Raw genomic sequence first — 15,866 nt, forward strand, 5'->3', positions numbered from 1 at the left:
GTCAAATTGCTGCAAAGAAACCTCTACTAAAGGACACTAATAATAAGAAGAGACTTGCTTGGTCCAAGAAATACGAGCAATGGACATTACAACGGTGGAAATCTGTCCTTTGGTCTGATGAGTCCAAATGTGAGAATTTTGGTTCCAACCGCCGTGTCTTTGTGATACCCAGTGTAGGTGAACGGATGCTCTCCGCATGTGTGGTTCCCACTGTGAAGCATGGAGGGGGTGTGATGGTGTTGGGGTGCTTTGCTGGTGACACTGTCTGTGATTTACTTAGAATTCAAGGCACACCTAACCAGCATGGCTACCACAGCATTCTGCAGCGATACGCCATCCCATCTGGTTTGCGCTTAGTGGGACTATCATTTGTTTTTCAACAGAAGAATGACACAACACACCACCAGGCTGTGTAAGGGCTATTTGACCAAGAATGAGAGTGATGGAGTACTGCATCAGATGACCTGGCCTCCACAATCACCCAACCTCAACCCAATTGAGATGGTTTGGGATGAGTTGGACCATAGAGTGAAAGAAAAGCAGCAATCAAGTGCTCAGCATTTGTGGTAACTCCTTCAAGACTGTTTGGAAAAGCATTCTAGGTGAAGCTGGTTAAGAGAATGCCAAGAGTGTGCAAAGCTGTCATCAAGGCAAACTGTGGCTACTTTGAAGTTTTGATGTCATCAATATTCTTCTACGATGTAGAAAATAGTGAAAATAAAGAAACCCTGGAATGAGTAGGTGTGTCCAAACTTTTGAGTGGTACTGTATATCCTCCTGAGACCCAGGCAGCACATGTTAACTGTCCTGTTGCATAACAATCACATTTTGGAACAGCGAGTGCATTCTGTCGGTTTTCAATGACATCTATTGTTAAAATAAAGGTTTCAGAAAATACAAGCAGGCATCACATTACTAGAAGACAAACAGCTCACTCAGTCAAGCCTGATTGTGTTGCGTGCTTTCATATAATATAAACAAAAGCCTGAAAAGGTAGTGGAATGGGGTAATGTCTTAGTGTGGAGAGGGAAGAATGCAATACAGTACAGGACCTTGTATGCAGTACAAATCACATTATTGTGGGATCACCTCCTCTAACATGCTGACCTTACCGCTCGCTCACGTGCGCATGTTGATTTTGTCCACCCACACCAGACGTGATCAGGACACGCAGGCTGAAATATCAAAACTGAACCAATGATATTACATTGGGGGCGGGATGATGTTGTTAGCGCCTTTTCTTGCCTGAATTATTTTCTGATTCTTCTGATTTCACAGCAATTGAGGAGTGGTAAGATGGGTAAGTACATGATTGCATATTGTACAATAGTGATATTATTGCCAGGATAGGAGTATAATTTAATAAATGCAAATTGTAGTTTCACACATCTCGGCACTCTCCTATCACAGCCTCCCATATGCCTATGGTATACATGATGACAGGCTGAGTACTTTAATTAGCCAGTCTCTTTCACCTTACAACCAAACCACTCTGGTATGCGATATAAGCAATGCATTTACTGAATAAAAGCTCATGAAATAAGAAACTGTAATATTATACTCATCCAAACAAGTACAAAATAAAAAATACTATGTATGCTTTCATAACAGCATGGATTAACAGATGCCACCTGCTAAGATAGAAGTTGGTCACCTTTGTATTATTGAAACGCAGACAGGGAAGGCAGTTATGGGTGCATCCCATAAAAGGGGGCATGGGCAATACTACCACCTTGTCCAGGAGCTGCTCTTGGACCATGCCTGACATCACTGATACATCCGGATGAGTGCAGAAGAGATGGAGTCTTTTGTTGGCCCAGACCTCACCAAGCCGACGACCAACTACAGGACCCCAATAGAGCCAAAGCAAAAACTAGCTGTCACTCTAAGGTAAGTTATTGGAAAAGGGTGTATTGTGTAAGAAGGTGCATGGAGAAGAGCAGTATACTATAGTGTAAAAAAACTCCAGCACACTGGTGATCATGATGCTCCACAGATGTAGGCCTATGTTCCATTACATTTAGGGAGCAGCAAGATCACCAGGTGCTATAGTGTCTTTTCATTATACTCGAGGTAAGTAAGACACACTGTTCTTTGTTTAGCATTTTACTTATAACTATTCAAGGTGACATTAACAGTCACAACAAGGCATGGTGCACCTGTTGTAGGTGAGATGAACAGCCACAGCAAGGCATGTAAACAAAAAATGGCATATCCTTCCCAATTACAATATTCACTGAATAGCAAAAAATGATTAAAAAAATGTTAAATACAAGGTGCAATGCAAATATAACTGCAACAACAAAGAAGTGCAAATAGTGCATACATAAACCTTTCCCTTTTTAAAACTCTAAAACAGAACATGGGATGTGTCTTTTTAGGAGGGGATTATCAATGTGACTGGGATTCTTGGACCCAGCTCTCTTAAGAAAATGTACTGAAGCTGTCATCCCAGCTATGTGTTGGAGACCTAAGTTCTGGTGAGTATTGATCACTGGGCTCATCGTACATGATTGGCTGCAGTCCACCTTTTCCGTGCGGAGTACTTGCAGGCCGTGGTGGTGGCAGTGGTGTTGCCTGCTGGTCATCCTAGTTATGTGTTAGATAGATCCTGGTGAGTAGGAGTATTGATGCCTGGGCTGGCCGTACATCATAGGCTGCAGTCCAACTCTTCCATGCAGAGCATCAAAGAGCCATTGTGGTGGTGGAAGTGGTGGCAGAGGTGTTGCATGCTGGTCATCCTAGTTTACAATCAATGATAGTAGTTGCATTTTCAGAGTGCCCTTGTTTCTTCCTGACACAAGGCTGTGCACAAATACCTCATCCACATCATCTGAGGTAGCAGCAGAAGGGATTGGCTTCCTGACAAATGCAAGCAGCTCTTCATCCACATCTTGATGGTTGACCTTCTGTTTTCTTTTTCTTGGATGCCAGTCTTGAGCCGTGTCTGTAGTGGTTGGTCTTGACTGATGTTCAGGCATCTGAAGCACAGGGTCATGGCTCGGGGAACCCACGTTGTCCTCAGTGTCATCCATCTCCACAGGTTGTGGCTGAGGCGAATCAGCATTTTCAAGGCTGAGGTTGCCTCTTGAGCTGAAAATAGTTCAACATCACTAATTCAGAAATGGGATACCAGCTGAAATGAACCAATCAAGTAGAGACTACAATAATACAAGACCTTGAGATTCAGAATTCTGTGCAATCAATTCAAATGTACACTGCTCAAAAAAATAAAGGGAACACTTAAACAACACAATGTAACTCCAAGTCAATCACACTTCTGTGAAATCAAACTGTTCACTTAGGAAGCAACACTGATTGACAAATTTCACATGCTGTTGTGCAAATGGAATAGACAACAGGTGGAAATTATAGGCAATTAGCAAGACACCCCCAATAAAGGAGTGGTTCTGCAGGTGGTGACCACAGACCACTTCTCAGTTCCTATGCTTCCTGGCTGATGTTTTGGTCACTTTTGAATGCTGGCGGTGCTTTCACTCTAGTGGTAGCATGAGACGGAGTCTACAACCCACACAAGTGGCTCAGGTAGTGCAGCTCATCCAGGATGGCACATCAATGCGAGATGTGGCAAGAAGGTTTGCTGTGTCTGTCAGCGTAGTGTCCAGAGCATGGAGGCGCTACCAGGAGACAGGCCAGTACATCAGGAGACGTGGAGGAGGCCGTAGGAGGGCAACAACCCAGCAGCAGGACCGCTACCTCCGCCTTTGTGCAAGGAGGAGCAGGAGGAGCACTGCCAGAGCCCTGCAAAATGACCTCCAGCAGGCCACAAATGTGCATGTGTCTGCTCAAACGGTCAGAAACAGACTCCATGAGGGTGGTATGAGGGCCCGACGTCCACAGGTGGGGGTTGTGCTTACAGCCCAACACCGTGCAGGACGTTTGGCATTTGCCAGAGAACACCAAGATTGGCAAATTCGCCACTGGCGCCCTGTGCTCTTCACAGATGAAAGCAAGTTCACACTGAGCACGTGACAGAGTCTGGAGACGCCGTGGAGAACGTTCTGCTGCCTGCAACATCCTCCAGCATGACCGGTTTGGAGGTGGGTCAGTCATGGTGTGGGATGGCATTTATTTGGGGGGCCTCCATGTGTTCACCAGAGGTAGCCTGACTGCCATTAGGTACCGAGATGAGATCCTCAGACCCCTTGTGAGACCATATGCTGGTGCGGTTGGCCCTGGGTTCCTCCTAATGCAAGACAATGCTAGACCTCATGTGGCTGGAGTGTGTCAGCAGTTCCTGCAAGAGGAAGGCATTGATGCTATGGACTGGCCTGAATCCAATTGACCACATCTGGGACATCATGTCTCGCTCCATCCACCAACGCCACGTTGCACCACAGACTGTCCAGGAGTTGGCGGATGCTTTAGTCCAGGTCTGGGAGACCATCCGCCACCTCATCAGGAGCAAGCCCAGGCGTTGTAGGGAGGTCATACAGGCACGTGGAGGCCACAGACACTACTGAGCCTCATTTTGACTTGTTTTATGGACATTACATCAAAGTTGGATCAGCCTGTAGTGTGGTTTTCCACTTTAATTTTGAGTATGACTCCAAATCCAGACCTCCATGGGTTGATAAATTGGATTTCCATTGATTATTTTTGTGATTTTGTTGTCAGCACATTCAACTATGTAAAGAAAAAAGTATTTAATAAGATTATTTCATTCATTCAGATCTAGGATGTGTTATTTTTAGTGTTCCCTTTATTTTTTTGAGCAGTGTATATTATAACTTACCTTGTTGGCTGGATGTAAGGTATCAAGAATGATATAATATATGTATTTCCATTCTTTCTGATTGGTTCCCCCAGAACCGCTGGGTTGGGCCTTCTGTAGGTGCCTTAAAAAAAGTGTCACGGAGGGACTTCCATCTGGTTTTGCAAAATTCTATATCTGTGAAGAATAAAATATAATTGATTGTTAACCAATAACAAGACATTTATTTTGTCATTACAGGTACTTGGCATCTGGAGACTTTATTTGCAGTCTGACCTTGACCTACCGTCTTGGATTCGAGACAGTATTGCAGTGCATTATGTAGACCTGTGAGGCCATAGAGAGGAGGACCATAGCGACCCATCTGCCACGACCCACTGACGAAACCTGGAGACAAACTTCTCAAGAGTGTAATGAAAAATGGGACTTTCCCAATTGTTTGGGATTGGTTGATGGAAAATATTATGATCACCAAACCACCAAACTCAGGAAGACGGTTTTTTTTTATTATAAAGGAACCTTCTCCGTGGTGCTACTCGCCCTTGTGGATGCTAAATACCACTTCACAGCTATTGAGGTGGGGGATTTTGGGAGAAACAGAGACGGCAGAGTAAATAAAAAAATTAAAAAACATCCTCTCACTGTCAACTGCGTTTTATTTACAGCAAAATTAACATGTACAAATATTTGTATTTACATAAGATTCAACAACTGAGACAAAAACTGAACAAATTCCACAGACATGTGACTAACAGAAATGGAATAATGTGTCCCTGAACAAAGGGGGGGTGGGTGGGGAGGGGGTCAGAATCAAAAGTAACAGTCAGTATCTGGTGTGGCCACCAGCTGCATTAAGTACTGCAGTGCATCTCCTCATGGACTGCACCAGATTTGCCAGTTCTTGCTGTGAGATGTTACCCCACTCTTCCACCAAGGCACCTGCAAGTTCCCAGACATTTCTGGGGGAATGGCCCTGGCCCTCACCCTCCGATCAAACAGGTCCCAGACGTGCTCAATGGGATATGACTATTTTACAGCATTTTAAATACAAGACTCTCGTTAATCTAACCACACTGTCCGATTTCAAAAAGGCTTTACAGCGAAAGCAAAACATTAGATTATGTCAGCAGAGTACTCAGCCAGAAATAATCAGACACCCATTTTTCAAGCTAGCATATAATGTCACAAAAACCCAGAAGACAGCTAAATGCAGCACTAACCTTTGATCTTCATCAGATGACAACCCTAGGACATTATGTTATACAATACATGCATGTTTTGTTCAATCAAGTTCATATTTATATCAAAAACCAGCTTTTTACATTAGCATGTGACGTTCAGAACTAGCAAACTTCCAGGGAATTTACTAACAATTTACTAAATTACTCACGATAAACGTTCACAAAAAGCATAACAATTATTTTAAGAATTATAGATACAGAACTCCTCTATGCACTCGATATGTCCGATTTTAAAATAGCTTTTTGGTGAAAGCACATTTTCCAATATTCTAAGTACATAGAACAGCCATCACGGGCTAGCTATTTAGACACCCGGCAAGTTTAGCCTTCACCAAAATCAGATTTACTATAAGAAAAATGTTATTACCTTTCCTGTTCTTCGTCAGAATGCACTCCCAGGACTTCTACTTCAATAACAAATGTTGGTTTGGTCCCAAATAATCCATCGTTATATCCAAATAGCGGCGTTTTGTTCGTGCGTTCTAGACACTATCCGAAATGGTAAATCAGGGTCGCGCGCATGACGCATTTCGTGACAAAAAAATTCTAAATATTCCATTACCGTACTTCGAAGCATGTCAACCGCTGTTTAAAATCAATTTTTATGCAATTTATCTCGTAAAAAAAGTGATAATATTCCGACCGGGAATCGGCTTTTCGGTAAATAGAGGGAAAAAGAGAAAGACGGGGGCGGCCAGTGCACGCGCCTAAGCCCTTTGTCCTCTGATAGACCACTTAGCAAAAGCGCTCGTGTGTTTCAGCCAGGGCTTTGAATTACGTCATTCAGCTTTTTCCCGGGCTCTGAGCGCCCATGGAAGCCGTAGGAAGTGTCACGTAAGAGCAGAGATCCTTTGTAATGGATAGAGATGACAAAGAAGGCCAAGAAATGGTCAGACAGGTTACTTTCAGTACAGAATCTTCTCAGGTTTTGGCCTGCCAAATGAGTTCTGTTATACTCACAGACACCATTCAAACAGTTTTAGAAACTTGAGTGTTTTCTATCCAAAGCTAATAATTATATGCATATTCTAGTTTCTGGGCAGGAGTAATAATCAGATTAAAATCGGGTACGTTTTTTTATCCAGCCGTGAAAATACTGCCCCCTAGCCATAACAGGTTAAACACGCATGGGAAACAGTGGTTAAACCCTTTACAATGAAGGTCTGTGAAGTTATTTGGATTTTTACAAATTATCTTTGACAGATAGGGTCCTGAAAAAGGGACGTTTCTTTTTTTGCTGAGTTTAAATGCCAACTCCCCACTTGGAAGGGCAATGGCATCAAAAACCCTGCAGATGCCCTTCTGCCTGTGGGTGAAGATTTGGGAAAGATACCATACACAATGGTGGAGGACGCTGCCTTCCCGCTAAAGCCCTACCTGATGAAAACATAAGCCGGGCACAACATCAGCTACAAGAAATAAATCTTTCTCAACACACACTGTGTTGTGAAATCTGTGAATGTATTGTAATGTTTTAAAATTGTATAAATTGCCTTAATTTTGCTGGACCCCAGGAAGAGTAGCTGCTGCCTTGTGATGTGATGTGGCTACAGCAGAGTGGGGCAGGGATGAGGCAAGGTATGAGAAGCATAGCCATCCAGGCCAACAGAGTAGGTCAGGAGGCAGTCTAAAGTATTTCACATCTGTGGCAGGCAGAATTGGGTTTCCAGGACAGAATGGTTGTGGCTGTGGCTGTGTGTGTGTGTGGTTAAAAAAAATCCTTCTACCTGATTTACAACATGGGACAGTAAGCTCAACTTTGACAACATCTTCATTTGTTTTGTGTATTCATTGTACAATTCCACCCCTTTTTCAACAATGAACCAAAAAAAATGGAAATACTAGTAATTTTCTCACGACTGTTGGCTTCAGAGGATTTCTGTAAAGACAAAGCACTACAGCACACATGCCATTCACAGTCAGCTAGCTAGTTTGTTTTATAACGAGGGATGAACATTGGGTTGTTATACTTTACATGAAATGTGCATGGTCTTTGCAATCGCTCCCTAGATCGCATCTTTTTTTAGTTGGATCCATGTAGAATTTTGAAGACGCATCATATGAAAGTGAGTACTTCTCTACTGCCACGATACATCTCTCCTCATCCATCTTTCAAGCACCCATGTTGACTTTTGTTTACAGGAAGTACGGGAAGTATGTTCATTGTGAGAACCAATGAACTGATGGGAGGCGGGACTTCTAGACTTGATATGGCGGTTGGCAACCAACTTTAAGGTGCATTACCGCCACCAACTGGACTGGAGTGTGGACCTCAGTTCACGCTCCTAAAAACCAATGAGTAGATGGGAGAGGCGGGAGTTTCTGTGCGTCAAGCATCACAAATAGAAAACCAAGTTCTATATTAGCGCCTGGCTACGCAGACGCTCGTTGACACGCGTGAGCAGTGTGGGTGCAATGACTGAATAACATGTGTACATTTATTTTGCAACGCGCACACACGTGACGTCAGCGGTGTTGTCAGCATGTAAGAGTATGAATTAGTCTGTTTTGAGAAGGTTTGAGACCAACATAGCTACTGTAGTAGGTCAAAGCTGTGTGCTGGAAAACCTTGGAAGAGCATTGGTGAAGTATGCATTGTGGTTCTTTTTTGTATGCAGTTCTGCATTCCTTTCTTTTTTTTGTCTTCAGACCAATGCCTACTTGTCACTGAAAACATTGTTTTTTGTTTTTAATAAGACTATTATGTAAGTATACTTTTAGCATGGAAATAAACGTAAAATAAAATGCATAACGTTATAATAGTAGAAAAACATTTCTGAACATGACACTCTGTACATTTAATGTATTTTGAGTTGTCTTTTTAAAATTATTATCTAGGGTTACTCTCACTATCAGTGTAGGTCTACATTGCACATGTTTTCTGTTAAAAGTGAGGCCCACACTGTACACATTAGGTGAAAATTAAACCTATAAAAACCCTTCCAGCAAAAATACATTCACCGAGTTTGACAGAGTGATGTCATTACTCCGATCTTACACAGCACTCACAGACTGGATGGATTGTTTAAGTTTGATGAAAAAGCTTTTAAACCATTGTTTTACTTGCTACAGGGATTATAGAATCTAGTTGATCACAGAGATATGGTTTCAGAGTTCCCTGTTACCCCATTCCCGTTGTTTCCATTTGGGCTTCACAGTAGATTTTCCCACCAGCCACCATCATTAATAATCACCTAGTATCCTATGAGTAATTACACAAGTACTTTGTCACTTACCCTAATCCCGCTGGGCACAGCACTGCCTAAACACAACCCTTTTATGGGATAGCCTTAAAGGCCAGACATGAGTTTGGTGCCAGGAAATGGTATTGCACATGGGTGTGGATTAACTCTAAAAACATACTGTAATCCCCCCAATTTTATATTTCTCTCCACACTATGAGGAAATGGTTGATGGTTTTGAGGAACAGAATTGTGAGTCTTCTAAATAAAACATTGTATGTCTGAAGTCATCAGCTGACTAGGACTGAAAAAATAATAGAACTGGATGTGTTTTAGTTCTAAGCGAAAGTATTTCCGAGCATAAGTCTCCAATATACAGTTCCAGTCAAAAGTTTAGACACACCTACCAATTGCAGGGTTTTGTCATTTTTACTATTTTCTACATTGTAGAAAAATATTGAAGACATCAAAACTATGAAATAACACATGGAATCACGTAGGAACTAAAAAATAATTAAACAAGTCAAAATATATTTCATATTTGAGATTCTTCAAAGTAGCCACCATTTGCCTTGATGAGGGCTTTGCACATTCTTTGTATTTTCTCAACCAGCTTCATGAGTTAGTCACCTGGTTTGCATTTCAATTAACAGTTGTGCATTGTGAAAAGTTAATTTGTGGAATTTCTTTCCTTCTTAAGGTGTTTGAGCCAATCAGTTGTCATGTGACAAGGTAGGGGTGGTATACAGAAGATTGCCCTATTTGGTAAAAGACCAAGTCCATATTATGGCAAGAACAGCTCAAATAAGCAAATAGAAATGACAGTCCATCATTACTTTAAAACATGAAGGTCAGTCAATCCAAAGAAATTCAACAACTTTGCAAGTTTCTTCAAGTGCAGTCGCAAATACCATCAAGCGCTATGATGAAACTGGCTCTCATGAGGACCGTCACAGGAAAGGAAGACCCAGATAAATGTTTCACAGAGTTCAAGTAACAGACACATCTCAACATCAACTGTTCAGTGGAGACTACGTGAATCAGGCCTTCATGGTCTAATTTCTGCCAAGAAACCACTACTAAAGGACACCAATAAGAAGAAGAGACTTGCTTGGGCCAAGAAACACGAGCAATGGACATTAGTCCGGTGGAAATCTCTCCTTTGGTGTAATGAGTCCAAATTTGCGATTTTTTGGTTCCAACCGCCGTGTCTTTGTGAGACTCAGAGTAGGTAAGCAGATGATCTCCACATGTGTGTTTCCCACTGTGAAGCATGGAGGAGGAGGTGTGATGTGTAGGGGTGCTTTGCTGGTGACACTGTGATTTATTTAGAATTCAAGGCACACTTAACCAGCATGGCTACCACAGCATTCTGCAGCTATATGCTATCCCATCTGGTTTGTGCTTAGTGGGAATATCATTTGTTTTTCAATTACCCAATACACCTCCAGGTTGTGTAAGGGCTATTTGACCAAGAAGGAGAGTGATGGAGTGCTGCATCAGATGACCTGGCCTCCACAGTCACCCGACCTCAACCCAAATGAGATGGTTTGGAATGAGTTGGACCGCAGAGTGATGGAAAAGAAGCCAACAAGTGCTCAGTATATGTGGGAAATCTTTCAAGACTATTGGAAAAGCGTTCCAGGTGAAGCTGGTTGAGCGAATGCCAAGAGTGTGTAAAGCTGTCATCAAATATATTTTCATTTATTTAACACTTTTTTAGTTACTACATGATTCCATAAGGGTTATTTCATAGTTCTGATGTCTTCACTATTTTTCTACAATGTAGAAAATAGTAAAAAATAAAGAAAAAACCTTGAATGAGTAGGTGTGTCCAAACTTTTGACTGGTACTGTAGGTCTTGAGAACATATTGACTCATACTGTTTTTACTTTTGGCTACACGGCAGAGGTATTATGGTAGAACTTTTCTGACATAATGTGATGCTCAGATATTGAGTAATGACAAAAAAAACATGCAAGCCAAACCAAGCATTTGCTAGAATACAATTCATCTAAGATATTGTTCACATTTCCATCATCATGTGAAACATACATCTTGCCGTTTCAATCTTCCCCTATCAAGGTATAAATCACCCGGGACAGTCATGTTCAAATGAAATATGGTGTCTGAGGGTTGTCAGAGGGACCAGGGGTTTGTGCCAGTCCTAATCACCCTCTGAGGGATGGAATAGATGACGCTGTCATCCATATCGAGACAACCTGTCAAATGTCACCCTTTAACACAGAGACACACCTACACTGCGCTGCACTCAGTTTACATCAGTACATTCTTAGTAACACACTGCATTTCCTTAGTATAGAACTGTATAGAAACTCAAGACTTCAAGTACTGTGTTCACACAACACTGTACCAGAAAAAGTGAGTGATGAGTATGACTGTCCGCCCCACCACCAATACAGCGGCGGCATTATCTTCAATCTCCAGCAATTTCTCCCTACCTCCAGCGAGCTGTGTGCCTGCCCTGGTAGTCTTATCTTCATCTTGACCTCGCCTTTCCCTGAACCAAGCGGTGTGCTCATCAAGCCTCCACACTTTATTTCCCAGAAGTTGTGCTGTTACCTGGCGGAGAAGTGAAACCGTTTTCAGTTATCTGAAATGCCACCATGTGGGCAGTGTACACCGGGGTCACCGTTGGTTACACCCTGATGCCTGGAACGAAGCGGCGCTGCGGTGGTACTAAAATCCTGTTCCTAAGGATACATTCAGGCTGAGAGGAAAGAAGGCAAATAACACACAGGCTTTAACTGTGTAACACGTGCTAACATGACGAGGGACGGGGCAATGTCAAGGCCGAGACACAACAAGACAAAAGATTGCTTTAAAAGTAATATAGCTATAATTAAGATGATAATTTGAGAAAATTAAAAACAACACACTCACAGTAAAGGACCAGTGCTCTTCAGCGCAAGGTTGACCGTTTGGTCTTTTTGATGTTGTTGGGCAGACAGTCACATAACTGTCACCTGGGGAGGGGAAACACATTGCAAATGGCATTGGCTTCATGGTCTTCCTTTCCTGTTGCACCCAAGTCCTGTTGATGGACAAGGTTACATTTAATTTGGTTATATTCATGACTGAGAATAAAACATGATGACTGAAAACAGCATATTAAACAGTGGGTCTTTATGCTGCAATATTCTACTAGTGTCATATTTTAGGCATTTACGGGTAATTTACATTTCCTTTATGAAACTTGAATCTTTTACATCAGAATTCAGAAGACAGAAAAATGGTTTGGCTAGTATACAGATGACTCGTGTGTGCTTCCAAAAGCATACACAAGCTTAGGGACAAGTCATAACCTCAATAAGCAAGTGGTGGTCACACGCATGAGATATCAACAGCCGGATGTTGAACCTTATTTTCTTATTCCAATGTCCTCGTCTAGTCTTTGTTCTGTCCATTCTCATCATCTTGGAATGTGAAAATTCTCCTAGAGATCCATCTGGGAAGTGAATGAGAAAATCCAGGGGAGCTGGAGCCTTGGGCATTGAGGCGCAATAATGCATTTGATTTATATTGCTCTTATGACAGCAGATTTATAGCAGGGGCCACTTTATAAGTGCCTGCCACTGGCAATAAGTATTGAGTAGTACAGAAAATAGGGAGTATTTGATTTATTCATTAGAAATGTATTATGTTGGATGCGGGTGAATATTTCACCCTATCACTAACATCTGATTTCATAAAACAATAACAAGAAACATATCTAAAGATGTGGTTTGAGATGAGTTATACCACATCATTTAACATTAAAATATATTATGGAAACATAAGATAAATATTGAAAATGTGAACACTATTTTCCTTCATGCACATTTATGCTCATGAATATAGAGCAAATATATAATGAGAATGCACGCCATCAAATATCTCACAAATTATTAATTACTGCAAACATAAGGACTTATGTAAGGTAATGAGGTGAATATAGAATGAGAAACAGTGACAGGATATTTGATATGATGAGGGCCACAGGACAACAGCTTGCCATGGCGACATGGGAGGCCAGGAAACCAACCCTCTAGAGACTTTCTCTCTCTGCTGAGAGGAAAGAGGGGGAAGAGGGGGAGAGGGAAGGTGTGTGATGCAAATGTGTTGAGACCGGCAGCAGGTCTCTCAGTTACAGCAGATAGCCAGCTGGTTTGAAGAAATGGACAGGCCTCTGGGGTTGGATTTCAACAGGTAGACTGACAGAGATAGGAGAGGATGGAAATGTAAAGGATTCACAATGCCTGTGACTAATCCCAGGTGGAGCCATATTGCTTACGATAGATGGTTGATTTAGTAGCTTAACCCACTCATGGCACAGCAGCCTCCCATCTGGTGTTAATAGGAATGCTTTTAAATTAGCTCTAAAATAGTTTGTAACCTCTAACAAAATTACTATGACTCAGAAGAACACAACTCTATAATGAACACCTCTGACCTGGCTATCACCAAAATAGCATACCCGAAATGTATTTCACCCCAGATTTCTGTTCTAATTAAATAAACAGTTTTCATGTGTTTTGATTTCGGGCCTTATCTCTGAAGACCAGCTGTGAGGTGAGCACTTATCTATACTCCCCACATCTCACGGGGAAGATAAGTGATGTATGTTTCACTCCTGCATGTATTCAGATGTGGGATGGACCAGACAGCATGAATAACCAAGCAGTTTCCTGACACATTGTTATTGCCAAGAGGGTGGAACAGCGAGGTACATGTTATCACCTTTCTGACTCCACATTGGACTCCCCCTGATACCCCCACAGAGTATTTCACTATCTCCCCTCTTTATCTCTCCTTATTCCCCCCCACCACCCCACGCCTCTCTTTCTCTTTCTCTTTCAACAGTTTGTAGACCTTTTTCACTTGCGGCACTGCCCAAAGGCACCACTATTTTACTATCTCAATTTTGGTGATGGGACAACAACAAAACGCTCTGTCCGTTCTAATTCCAAGGAACAAGATGCATGATATGGAAGAAAACATCCCAATCCAAACAGAAAAACCAAAGCCAGAGTATTACAGACCAGCGTCATGACAGCTCCACTGACTGACTGACTGGATACACAAACTTGTAAGATGGAACCGATGGTGACACGCTATGAAACATTTACTTGAGTGGAATGGTCTGGAAAATAATGTGACACTGTGTCCAGCTGTTGCCACTGCCATGGCGACATGGGAGGCTCCAGGACCAGGGTCTTGTGTGACTGCTCCCTCTCCTGTATGATAACTAATTAGATAGATAGTTTAAAACGCAATACACACATGTGGATAATGCATTTAAAGTCATCGAGGATGACACAAACAAGTTTGACAACTATTATCTATTGAGGTCCTCTTAAATGTATGTCTCAAAAAAATGGACAAACATAACATAGTAGGCCCTAGGTTACACAGTATACCTAACCTACTAGGCATATTTGGGTTACAGATATAATAATAATAATAACTACATTTGAACTTGTATAGAGCTTTTCAAAGAATCTCAAAGTGCATAAAAAGTTTTAAATGATGGAGATTGAAAGTCTCTGTCGTTTTGTAATGAAGTCCAGGAAGTTTAAGCTGGAAAGTCAGTGTAAGTTCAGTGGAGGGGGCATCGATGGGACAGCCAAGCAGAATAGACAGTTTGAAAAAACATACCAGGAGCTCTTCAACAGCGCACCTGCTTCTCTGAATGGTCAGTCACTCCATCGGAGCCGCTTCTCTGGTACTTTCCCTCCATTGCCAGGAATATAGCATCCACCTGGGTGATGACATGGCTGTTGTAAAGAGTGTGAAAAGCCAACACATCTTAGCAGTTGTTAGGAGCATTCCCTGAATAGTCCTGAACTTCCTCTGCTACCTCTGGACACAGCATGCAGTCCTTGGTGTAATACTTCCAAACAGATTATTTGAATCCAAACAGCTAGCTATCAAGCCAAAATATTTTCCACTTTTCATCATGATCCTGCAACTCTGAGTCAAGACCAAAGGATATAGTGATCAAACCCTAGAGCAGCCTAACCCCACCCAAAACTGCCAAAAAGATTAATGAAAAAATAATAACAATGATGTACAATATTTACAGACCCAGATATGTATAACCATCAAAGAGAGAGAAAGTGGCCAATACCCAGGGCACCCAATACTCCAGGGCCTGATTGGTATCACAGCTTTGCCCCAGCTCCAGCTAACACACCTGACTCCAATAATCACCTAATCATGATCTTCAGTTTAGAATGACATTTGATTAATCAGCTATGTTTGCTAGGGATGGAGAAAATGTGCGACACCAATCAAACCCTTGAGGACTGGAGTTGCCCACCCCTGGTCTAGAGCAATGGAGATGTAATTACACTGTAAAGAATTATTCTGGAGTGAACTGGGTGGGGACGGACTGTAACTGTGCTGTTGGCAACAATTATTATTATTCGTTTTTGCTGACATTCGTAAAATCATCAGTTATTCTGCGCTCTGGCACACTCAAACGAGTGCTCTGAAGAAGATTATGGCATAGGGTTTCACACAAGTGTGTTAATGTAATGTAGACGCAGGGAGTCAGATAACAAGTGCAGTGTGAGTTTAATGATAACAAACAGGGAACTAATACAAACCACAACAATCGTCTAACAAGGAAACATAAACAATACTACCTGATGACTGACAGAACAGAGTGCTAGATAAACGGTAAGTAATCAAGGTAGTAATGAA

At 42.0% G+C, this 15,866-nt stretch overlaps 1 long non-coding RNA gene across 1 annotated transcript; it reads right to left on the reverse strand.

The window, feature by feature from the left end:
- Window positions 1–1,665: 1,665 nt before the first annotated feature.
- LOC106599348 (uncharacterized) lies at window positions 1,666–15,328 on the reverse strand. The gene is made up of 6 exons (XR_014391868.1): window positions 15,246–15,328; window positions 14,817–14,919; window positions 12,063–12,213; window positions 11,621–11,741; window positions 4,757–4,912; window positions 1,666–3,093 (listed from the first exon to the last, which is right to left on the reverse strand). It is a non-coding gene; the product is annotated as an uncharacterized LOC106599348 (long non-coding RNA).
- Between the last annotated feature and the right edge of the window lie 538 nt (window positions 15,329–15,866).

Source organism: Salmo salar, chromosome 03 (genome assembly GCF_965601325.2).
Source record: "Salmo salar chromosome 03, fSalSal1, whole genome shotgun sequence".
Lineage (NCBI taxonomy): Eukaryota > Metazoa > Chordata > Actinopteri > Salmoniformes > Salmonidae > Salmo > Salmo salar.